Source organism: Dama dama, chromosome 31, assembly GCF_033118175.1.
Source record: "Dama dama isolate Ldn47 chromosome 31, ASM3311817v1, whole genome shotgun sequence".
NCBI classification, from domain to species: domain Eukaryota; kingdom Metazoa; phylum Chordata; class Mammalia; order Artiodactyla; family Cervidae; genus Dama; species Dama dama.
The window spans coordinates 13,621,594-13,633,822 of NC_083711.1; the positions used below are offsets into that span (position 1 = coordinate 13,621,594).

The following is a 12,229-nucleotide window of genomic DNA, read 5'->3' on the forward strand; positions in this document are numbered from 1 at the left end:
GCTGGGAAGGGATGTGTCATAGTACTGCAGGAAGCTTCTCTAAATGCAAATGATATCCTGGAACAGGGAGCTTGCTATTATTCATCAAAACCTCAGGCAAAATGAGAGCACCTGTGTATTAACAGGACGGTGGTGGAGGTGAGACTGGGGCAGGTAACAGGAAGAAAAGGGCGTGGGTATGGGCGCGCCCCAGGATACCGTGATCTGCAGGCAGGAGCACAGCCCGGGAAAGCCAGAGCTTTCTAAATGGTGGGGCCAGGGCAGTCCTCTCCTGTTTGGGTCCAAGGTTTGAGTCCCTGGAACATCAGCATCCCTCAAGTTTAAATAACATGTAGATTCCAAAATGTCTATGTGTACAGAATGGATTCTCAGTATCTGCTGGGGATCGGGTTAGCAATAAAATGGATAAAAAGAGGCCAGGAATACGGTCAAGGGTTCAGAGTGACTCTCTGAAATTAAATGTGAAGTACTTCGTATCTACCACCAGATGGAAGTATTACCCCACCAAATGTTTACACTCTATGGTTCCATCGCGCAAGCGAAACAGACGCCTGCAACTACACGTGTTTCCCATTTGTATCAGTGATTGGAATTTGCTTATAAGCAGCAATTCTGCCTGCAATGCAGGAGGCTGGGGTTCGATTCCTGGGTCGGGAAGATCCCCTGGAGAAAGAAATGGCAACCCACTGCAGTATTCTTGCCTGGAGAATTCCATGGACAGAGGAACCTGGCAGGCTACAGTCTGTGGGGTCGCAAGAGTCAGACAGGACTGAGCAGCTAAACTACTCCTCCTCTGTGGAGCAATTTATTCTTTATTTGCGCTTTTTCCGTGAATGACAAATACTTTTTTGTTGTTGTTGTTGTTGCTAATAGTGACTGCTTTAGATATACTTCAGTTGTTATCTAGGATTATTAGATGAGAGCCTAAAGGTGGTATTGTCTGTGACTAGGCATTTTGATTCAAAATTGTCAGTAGGAAAAAGAAAACCAAAACAACTAAGCAGCAGGTGAATTGACACGAAACCCTCCCAGCCAGAATATACCAACTGCTGCTGATTGCAAAGCAAAACAACATAGAACTTGTTCAGTTGGTATTTACTCTTCCTGATTTGCATCTATGGCTTTTTCCTAATAGGATAAAACAAAACGGTTGCAACATGTAGTTCATATGGTTGACACATTCAAAGCCATCTGTGTATGAAATAACTCTCTGTAAATACATTTGGTGGTTGAGAGTTTGCAAAGGTGATTATCAAACAAGATAATACATGGAAACAACGTGGTCCGAGCCTCACACATAGCAGAGATTGTAAAGACACGGGGACTGCTGCTCCATTAATGAAGCGATATGAGCCATCAGGGGACAGGTACAACAGACCTTGCCTAGGGTGCTACCATGAAACACCCTGCTGGTGCGTTAATAGATCCATGACAGGGTGAGCTGTCTGCTAGGCATCCCCAGATCACGATATCCGGGCAGGAAAGAGCAAAACCTCCTATCTTCAAGAGACACTGCAGACCACAGTGTTCAGCAAGGAACCATTAACACCTTTCGAGAATAGCAAATCCATACTTTTCTCATTGCTGGGTTTGGATTTAAATCCCCCGGGCAAAGTTAAAGGCACACTTCTGGGGCAGTTTTTGAAAAGTGGGATCTGCTGAGTCCCGGTTTCTCAGACAGCTTCAGAGTGACAGAATATTTGGTAGGCATAGTGACATTGGGGGCTTCCCTTGTAGCTTAGTCGGTAAAGAATCTGCCTGCAATGCAGGAATCCGCTTTCAATGCAGGAGACCCGGGTTCGATTCGTGGGTCGGGAAGATCCCCTGGAGAAGGAAATGGCAACCCATTCCAGTACTCTTGCCTGAAAAATCCCATGGACAGAGGAGCCTGGAGGGCTACAATCCACAGGGTCTGACATGAGTTAGTGCCTAAACCGTAGTGACATTACAGCTTCAAGACGCTATTGGGCTCGACAGGGTATACGTAACAGGCACAGATGAGTGGCCTTAATGCCTGCGGTCATTCAGTTTTCCCCATCTCCTCTTGTTTTAGACTTCCTCTTCCCCCTAGGAGGTGGGGCCAATTCCTTAAGTAAGATATCTTATTTGGACCAGCTTAGACTCTGGCCATTCTTCAAGCTTCTCTCTTTCTTCCCTCCTTCCTTACTTGCTTCCTCATCTTATTCCTTCCCTCCCTTTCTTCCTTCCAAGCATCCTAATGCCTTATTGTAGTCTTATTGTAGTCTATTCATTTTAGACCCAGACATTAGAAGCAAGTATTTTATTTAACATATTTCCTGTTACGAACTGAATTGTATCCTCTCTTTCCATATAGATGTTGAAGTCCTCGCCTGCAGTTACTCAGAATGTAACTGTATTTGGAGAGAGCTCTCTCAAGAGGTGACTGAGTGCTCAGTCGCTTCAGGCGTGTCTGACTCTTTGCAACCCCATGGACTGTATCCCGCCAGGCTCCTCTGTCCATGGGATTCTCCAGGCAAGAGTACTGGAGTGGATTCTTTCAACAGGTTATTTATGTTATGTTAGTTGCTCAGTCGTGTCTGACTTTTTGCAACCCCATGGACTATAACCAGCCAGGCTTCTCTGTCCATAGGATTTTCCAGGCAAGAATACCAGAGTGGGTTGCCATTTCCTTCTCCAGGGGATTAACTAAGGTTAAATGAGATCATCAAGGTGGCCCTAATCTAGTCCTTGGTTTTCTTATCAGGAGACATTAAGACGCAGACAGACAGGGCAGAGACCGTGTGGAGATGTGGAGAAGGCGGCCGTTGCAAGCTAAGGGGAGAGGCCTCAGAGAAAACCAAGCCTGCTGACATTTTGATCTTGGGGTTCCAGCCTCCAGGACTGTGGGACAATGATTTTCTATGGTTTATGAGGCTCTGCTGCTGCTGCTAAGTCACTTCAGTCGTGTCCGACTCTGTGCAACCCCATAGACGGCAGCCCACCAGGCTCCCCTGTCCCTGGGATTCTAGTCTGTGGTATGTTTTTACAGCAGCCCTAGCAGGAATTCATCCCCTTAGAATATCTGTAAATAACAGAATACTTCTGGAATTTGTGCCTCATTCTTGCTCAGGAGCCATGCTAATCATTTCTGTATCAGTCTAATTTTAGCAGATGTACTACCAAAGCTAACCCTCGGCATGGATTTCTTAACCCCCAAATTTACCAAAGTTTTAAAACCTGGGCTTTCCTGGAGTTTGGGTCTCACGCCTGCTGTTGCCACATCCCAGCGCTGCTGCCCGCTTGGCATTTGATGAGTGTGATGAGGCCCCGCGTCGCAGCATTTCTGAACAGTTTCAGAGCCCGCCCCCGACTCGGTACAGCACGTTGATTCACTTTCATATTGAACATCACCATGAGTAGAGAAGCTTCATCGGAAATTGAAACCCTCAGAAATGGTGGCTTGTGGGTGGGGAGGGACTGGGGATTGTGACTAAAGAGAGAAAGTCGGTTAAAACCTTTCTTTCACTGCTGTTGCAGGCAAAACGTTTCTCCCTCAAGAGCACGGCCACGTGTCTATAGAACTCATTAAAATTCCCGTTTGGGTGAAAATATTGAAATAAAGTACTGCAGATGGCAGCATGACATTACACATGATGATCTTGGAGCAAAGTCACAGCGTCATTGTCCCACTTTCTTTTTCTTTTTTTTCTCCTAGTGGGTAAGTTACAGGAACCTTTTAAAAAATTATTATTTATGGTGAAAACTTGGACAGGCAATTATGCCTGTTTTTCAAGTTCACTTCCACGGCCTGCAACGGCAACGTACCAGTCAGCAACATCGCCTTGAAAAGCCTCCAGGCAAATACGTTGTTATGCTAGCTCCCCACTCGGAGAATCCCGAGGTTAGATTTCAACCTATTTTGAAATTAAACTTCAGAGATGTGCCCAACCTTCTTTCAAGTTCCTAAAGATAAGTTAACCCCATGTTAACAAAGAAATAATTATTCTCAGAACCTGGGGCACCAGAGCTGTGAGACGAGCCGCCTCTTAGGCTGACACACACGTGCTGCTCGGTAACAGACTTGCAGACATGCTTCAGTTCCCCCCATTCATTTTTAACCAGAAAAAACGAGTGCTTTGGGAACTCCGGGGATGCCTGTTCTCAGCAAAATCTCTAAAACTCTAAACACCAGGTCAGCAGACTTATTCTCTTCAGGTTCAGGCAGTAAATATTCCCAGTTTTTTGGGCCACACGGCCTCCACCACAACGCTGCCTTGTATCCAAGGGCAGCCACAGGCAGTATGTCTACCAACTGGTGTGGCCCTGTCCCAATAAAACTTTATTTATAAAGGCAGGCAGGCAGATTTGGCTCTAGGTAGCTTGCTAGCATCTGCTCTAAACGTGGGCTTGCAGATCCACTGAGGAGGCCTCCCTGTATTGTTTGAATTCTTGTGGACATTTTACCCTCCCTCCTTTTTTATTTTCCTCACTTAAAGGCTGCTATGATTCACATGTATTTCAAGCATGACCTGTATAATTTTTTTTTTCCTGAGGTGAAATGTTGAGCTTGACATTGGAGACGTATGCAGTCACAGTGTCAGCCTGGGCATGTTTCATTCTGATTTCTTCCCATGAGGTCCATGTGGCCTGGGTTCAAACTTAGGAATAAGGGTTTGGATTTGAGACCATGCTTGTTTTGAACCTGGCCCAGTTAGGATGAAGATGAAGGAGCAAATGCTATTCATGTCCCCCGAGGTAACGCATGTGCCTTGTAGGCAGACCATCAGCTTCGGTAGTTATTTACATTGGTAATTATATGAGGAGGTCACATAAACATGTGTTTATGAAGAGCATCCTGAATGTAACAAAATGCATTAAGCAATTTTCAAAAAGGTGATGTGTTTATTAGTATGCTTATTAATAGTCCTTCATAGCTCAGTTGGTAAAGAATCTGCCTGCAAGGCAGGAGACCCTGGGTTCTATTCCTGGGTGGAGAAGATCCTCTGGAGAAGGGAAAGGCTACCCACTCCAGTATTCTTGGGCTTCCCTGGTAGCTCAGCTGATAAAGAATCCACCTGCAATGTGGGAGACCTGGGTTCCATCCTTGGGTTGGGAAGATCCCCTGGAGAAGGGAAAGGCTACCCACTCCAGAATTCTGGCCTGGAGAATTCCATGGATTGTATAGTCCATGGAGTTGCAAAGAGTCAGACATGACTGAGTGACTTTCACTTTCACTTCATCAACAGTCAGTTTCCATAGATGCTGAATCCACACACCGTTCACTCAAAGCCAATGTCTAAATTCTGGTAGAGGATGATCCAGATGTCGATAATGGTGAGTCTGTGGGAATCAGCAAGCATGATCTCCTCAAGGCTACCTTAAGGCAGACCTGACCCCTGATTGGCCCCAGACTATTCTCCTTCTTGAAGGGATTCCCTTGAAGGGGATTAGGCTGCTAGGCTGTTTGCCATATGCCCAGGCTGCAGCAGACCCCAGCAGAGTAAAGCAAATCATTTCCAGGAACTTTTTCGGGGCAGGTATATATGCAGGGCTGTTTTTGATAGCTTCTGGCCTCATTTTAATTCTAAGTTTATAAGAGCATTATAGAAGTGATGACCTTGAGTGTGAAGCTGAAGCTGGCCAAGGATATCTCTTCTGTCACATAAAATCTACTCACACCACACTTGATACACTTTGTATGGATTAATTTATGAGTCAGCTCCATCATCCATGTGTGGACTATGGTACTCGTGGGCTGAAGAGTGGGCAAGGACCTGTGGTTGGCCTTCACATCTTGACCTGGACTCACTTGAATTCCTGCTTTGTGTCAGCTCTCATAGGAAAGTAAAGACATTCCAGAGGCTTACCTGTACAATAAAGAGCTTTGTTTATTTTTATCTTTCTTGCCAGTTTGGAAATCTTATTACATGGGCTGAACTGCAGAAATAGACCAAACTACATAGAGAAACCTGCTTCATGGAACAGCCGTGGTAAGTGTGGTTACTGAGATACAGATAGGCTTTAAGTGGGGGAATTTCCATGGTAAGTATACTCAAAGGACCAGAGACGTGAATCCACATGAAAAACATACATTGGGTGCTTAGAGCGTATGCTTTCTATAGACAGGCTGTATAAAACTGTATCAAGGAAACTCTCCAGGGGGAGACATGAGAATTTGTTCAAGGCGTTGGGATCAAAAGTTCTGCTAAACTTGTTTTAATTATTGGCTGAAACTTGATGGAAAGAGAAAAAAACCCTCCATGTGATACAAAGTAGACCTTTCTCCTTCATGCTCCACAGAAGTTTCTTGGAAACATTTCCCATCTCCACCCTGATTTGGCAAGCTTTGAATATGTGTATTCAGGGCATGCCTAAACCTCTTAGGTCCTTGGACTGTGCTGTTCAATATGGCGGCCACTAGCCCAAGTTTCTATTAAGCACTTGAAATGGGGCCACTGCGACTGAGGAACTCAATTGTTAATTCTATTGAACTCTAGTTACTTTTATTGAATTTCAGCATGTGACTGTTGGTCATCTTATTATGACATCACAGATAAAGAACATTTCCATCATTGCAGAACATTCTCCTTAGACCGTGCACAGTTCCAGAGTGTGACAGGTCAATTTTTGGGGGCATAAAATTGTTTTTCATATTGAAGTCTTTGTTTTCTATCAACTGGCAAGGTTTAAAAAAGAATGCTATGGAGAAGACAACTTAACTCTTAAGGTTTTGTTAAAACCTGCTTAACATTTGCTCAAACTTCTTCCCCCTACCCCCCCCCCCCACCCCATTCTGAGTAATTCTGTTTATTCCTGTATGTAGCATTTTATATTTAGTTCTTTCTAATGTAGCTAAATACAAATATACCAATTTCAGGAAACACTTCTTTAATTAGTTGTACTTGAAATGTCCTCACGGATCCTTCCTGTAATAACTGAGTGAACCATTAGCTATTCCCAGTGGGAAAAATGGAAAAGAGAAAGACCTGTTTTCTTCATTCATGCCAAACAGGAAAACGCTGTGGTTTAGCAATGGATAATTAAGTGGGAGGAAGCTTCTTAGGTCTTTAAAATGGAGTAACAAAACACATATGTCAACTTACCTTGCTCCTCTTCCTAATTTCTCCAAAGAGTATCTGTGAATATCTAATTTAGGCTTTTTTTTTTTGGGGGGGGGCGTGTCTCACTTTAAGTACACATTAGCTTCAGGAAAACGAGATCTTATTTTTTAATCATGGTTTACAACCTAATGTGGCATATTTCAGAATGTAGCTGATGTCCTCAAAAAGGTCATATATCAGCAAAACAGTTATTTTCTGATATTGTTATAAAGGAAAATGAATAGAAAGCAAGATACATTAAAATTACTAAGATCCAAGATCCTCGAGGGCACCAATCTTGTACGTTTTGTCCCCAGGGTAAACCCAGGTGCGCCCTCCCCCCCTACCCCCACAGTGCTTCTGCTGTTGGGGGCTTCTATGCCACTGAAATTTGAGAGTCGGCTTGTGTACTGTTATGGGGTAAGAAGTGTTTCCCAGGTGGCTCAGTGGTGAAGAATCCGCCTGCCAATTCAGGAGACATGGGGTTGATCCCTGAGTCGGGAAGATCCCCTGGAGGAGGAAATGGGAGCCCACTCCAATATTTTTGCCTGGGAAATCCCAAGGACAGAGGAGGCTGGCGGGGACTGCAGTCCATGAGGTCACAAAGAGTTGGACACGACTTAATGACCGAACATCCACATCGGGGTAGGAAATGCTATTACTGCTGAATGTTGGGGATCAGGGTTATTGCTGAATGATCAGCCTAGGTCCTGGACCCTCCTGTTTTGGGGACAAGGCAGCAACTTGGGGTGAGTAGCCCAGACTCCTGGTGTCTCCATGTAACTGCTTCGTCTGACACAGAAAGGTTTCCTGAAGGCAGACCCAGTGTCAGAGATGGACAGATTTAACTGCACCAACTGGCACCCAGCTTTTTTTCTTTCAGATTTATTGAGCTATGATTGACAAACAGTGCTCTATCAGTTTAAGATGTCCAGCAAAGCAATTTGACTCACATACATCACAAACCGATGATCACCATAAGTTTAGGGAACATCCATCATCCCATACAGATACAAAATTAAAGAAATAGAACAATTTTTTCTGTGTGGTGAAAACTCTTAGGACTTACTGCCTTAAGGACTTTCATATGTGACATGGAACACTGCTCATCTTTCTGGCGGATGTGAAATAGGATGAGTGAGAGGGGGGTCTTCCCTAGGCTTATGTCAGCCACCAGTTTCCCCTTCCTTCCCTATTTTGTCTCACCCTTGCACTGTCAGGAAATTATGTCAGTAACACTTGCTTCACTTGCTTACTGTGATCAGTCATGTCTGTGATCAGTTGTGTTTGTGACCCCATGCTCTGTAGCCTGCCAGGCTCCTCTGTCCTTGGGATTCTCCAGGTACGAACCCTGGAGTGGGTTGCCGTTCCGTTCTCCAGGGGATCTTCCCCACCCAGGGACTGAAGCCACACCTCCTGTGTCTCCTGCATCTCAGGCGGATTCTTTACCCACTGAGCCATTGAGGAACACAGCTCCCCACTAAAAGATTTGCCAACACCTTTTCCAGATAATAGTGATCAACATACTTAATAGACTTCAGCTGTCTATTTTGGGAGACCTGGCAACAAATCTCACCAAAAAAGAAGTCAAATTTTTAAAAAGAAACACTGCTTTATTGCTTAAATGTGGAAATAATACAGACCACCAGCTAAGTTAATAGGTTTTTGAGAAAATTGAACACACACATAAATGAAAGGTGACAAAATGGATTCATGTGTAAAAAGGGGCCCCAATTTGCTGGCAAATCATTGCTAGTCTGAGGTCTCCACTCATAAATAACAATGATCTGAAGAAGCTACAAAGCAATCTGCAAACCCTGTATTAATGCTGTCTCCAAATAAATGAAAATGCAGTGCAGTTCGCTTTTCTGTGTCTTTCTCCAGCCTGCTCTTTCTCTTTTCTTTAAAATTGAAAATTTTATTTTTTATTGGGATGGTGCTGGTTTAGTTGCTAAGTCGTGTCTGACTCTTTGAGACCCCATGGACTGTAGCCTGCCAGGCTCCTCTGTCCATGGGATTTTCTAGGCGAGAATACTGGAGTGGGTTGCCATTTCCTTCTCCAGGAGGTCTTCCAGACCCAGCTGATTAACAAAGTTGTGATAGTTTCAAGTGGACAGTGAAGGGACTCAGCAATACATATACATGTATCCATTCTCCCCCAAACTCCCCTTTCATCAAAGCTGCCACATAGCATTGAGCAGAGTTCCTTGTGGTATTCAGTAGGTTCTTGTTGGTTATCCACTTAAAACACAACAGTGTGTACCTGTTCCTCCCAAACTCCCTAACTATGCCTCTATCTATCCCTCTGTCGTCCCCCTGAGCCCCTCCCCCAGCAGGCATGTTATTTTCTAAGTCTGTGAATCCGTGACTGTTTTGTAAATAAGTTAATCTGTGTTATGACTTTTTAGATTCCGCATATAAGGGATGTCATACTGTGTTTCTGCTTCTCTGCTGACTTACTTCACTCAGTATGACAATCTCCAGGGCCATCCATGTTTCTCCAGCCTGCTCTTAACTGTTTCTCCCTGAAAATGATTCTTTCCTTTGAACTTCCCTTTGACTCTTCTTGGATGCTGGGTGTCTATTACTGGCTAGACTCCAGTCCACAATGGAGATTTCATAGTGTTTTGGCAGACCTGGCTTTAGAAGTGATGCAGAACCTGGGACATTTCTCCACTGAGCTGAGTTGTGAGAGTTGTAAAGTGATGTATGTACAGAAAGACACAATTCTCAACAACTGGTGAAAATTCTTAAAATAAAAATATGTTCCCTATAAGCTTTTATTCTAAAGTTGGTGCAGATTTCCAAGGTAGCCTAGGAATCACACAGTAGCTCATCTTTTTTTCCTTAACATTCTCCGAATTAATTAAATTCTGAATTAAATTAAATTAAATTCTGAAAACCCATTTAAATGCAAGTAGGCCATGATTTCAACACTGAAAAAAAAAAAAAAATTAAAAAGAGGTTGATTTCAAATAAATCTTGTTTTCTCTGGCCCTGCCCCTAAAGCCCAGAAACATTTAATAATGAATAGATATAACTCCACTGAGGACAGAAAATCTTTTTTCCCTCCTAAACACTTTGTTTTGTCTTAGTTTTGTATTAGTTGGGACTCTTGTCTCTTTCTACTTCTGAGTTTACGGATAGCTTCTTTGAAACATTCTCAACTCCTCAGTTTTGCATATGGAAGGGAGATGAACATTTAGAGGATTTTTTTTTTTTTTTTTTAATGAAGATGAGATTTAAAGCTTTGTGAATCTTGAAACATCAGTAAGTGAAAGGAAATCTATCTGCCAGGTTTGGCTTTCCCATCTGGACTGGTTGTGGCTTTTATTTCCTGTGCACCTGCCTCCCTCATCCTTTTTCACTGGGAGCAAACACAGTCAGCAGCATTTCTAGAAAGGATATTAGCATACTCAGGTTTCCGATTTGGGAACAGCAAGTTCCCCCCGGGTGCCCCCTGAAGTGAGGTGTGAAAGCCTCCTGGTGTTTTATTGCGCTGATGAGAGAACAAGAGGCAAAGATGGATTGGTCTTTGTGGAGTGGAGTTGCTGGAAAATAAATATGGCTGATCTCTTTCTACAGGCAGGGCAGGCCTCACATTTACTTCCTGCCTGTCCATATTCTCTTCCTCAGAGTCGGAAATGGACCTGCTTCCCGGGCCACCTCATTGTGGCAGCAAGACTGATTGAGGTGTTGCTTGCTGCTGGACTCTTTAAGCAAGTTTCATATATGCTGTCTGAGACAGCTTGTAAGAGATGATCTCAACCTTTCACCTCTCCTTGTGTCTTTGTCTCCTTGCAATGTGAGGTTGCAGTTCTTTCCATCAAAAAGTAGCATCTGTTTCCCCACTGTCCATGTTTGGGTTGACCTGCCTTGATCTTTAGAATGTGGTAGATGTGAGGATGAGCCAGTGGAGTCTAAGCCTCTGCCTCGGGGCAGGATTGCCAGGTGACCTGCAGTGACCGTCACCCTGGTGTGATCCCCTTGCCTTGACTGCTTTGGGCACCAGTGAGTGTGATTATGTTATAGCAGAGAAATTTTGCAGATACAATTGACTTTCCAAAAACAGTTGTCCTCAAGAGGGATATTATCCAGGTGGCCCTGACCTAATAATCACAGTAGCACCCAAAATCTGGTCTAGAGGTCAGAGACAGAAGAAGTAGGAGATCTGAGGCACGAGAAGGATTTGGATGCCCTTGCTGGCCAGAGTGAACCTTGTGGTAAGGAATGTGAGCAGCTTCTGCTTGTTGAGAGCAAACTCTGCCTGATGGCCTTCAGGGACACAGAGACCGCAGTCCGACAACCATCAGGGTCTGAGTTCTACCAACGTCAAGGATGAGTTTGGAAGCAGACTTTTCTCCCCTAGAGTCTCCTGGTTAGTTTTCAGCCTTCTGATGCCCAGAGCTAACAGTCATGCTGTGCTGAACTTCTGATTTATAAAACCATGAGGTAACAAATGATTGTGTTAAGCTGCTCAGTTCCTGGTAATTATTACAAAGCAATAGAAAATTGAGCCTCAAAAGACTTGTGCACTTCTCATCTTTGCAAGCTTGCCAAGCTCATGACACCATGCCTGGACAAGCTTGCTGGAGAATGGGAGGCCACCTGGAGCAGAGCTGCGGAGCCCCTGCTGACAGCTTCTAGAAGCCGACTTCTAGAAGCAGAGCCATATAACCAACCCGTAGTTGACCCCAGGTTCCCGAGGAGGGTCAGCCCAGAGTGAAAACATTCAGCTTATCCTAGTTTAGGTTGCTGTCCTGGAGACTCATGAGTGCTGTGGTCTGATGTCAATGTCCACCCACCCCAGAGTCATATGTTAAGTCCTAACCCCAGTGTGATGGCCTTAGGAGGTGAGGTCTTTGGGATGTGAACAGAGCATGGGGGAGAAACCCTTAGGAATGGAATTAGTGCTCTTATCAAGGAGGCGGCAGACAGATCCCTTGGCCCTCCTGCCATGTGAGGTTACAATGAAAAGATAGCCATCTATGGACCAGGCAACCAGTTCCTTAGCAAATAGCACATCTGCCAGCACTGAAGTCTTGGACTTTCCAAGATCCTAAACTGTGAAAAATAAATGCTTATTGTTTATAAGCTGCCTAATCTGTGGAATTTTGTTAGAGCATCCTGAATGGACCAAGACAATGAACTGAATGAATGATTGTTGT

The 12,229-nt window shown here is 44.2% G+C and overlaps 1 non-coding gene across 1 annotated transcript; it reads right to left on the bottom strand.

Annotated features, from left to right (window-relative positions):
* Window positions 1-3,046: 3,046 nt before the first annotated feature.
* LOC133050259 (U6 spliceosomal RNA) lies at window positions 3,047-3,151 on the bottom strand. The gene has a single exon (XR_009691576.1). It is a non-coding gene; the product is annotated as a U6 spliceosomal RNA (small nuclear RNA).
* Window positions 3,152-12,229: the final 9,078 nt, after the last annotated feature.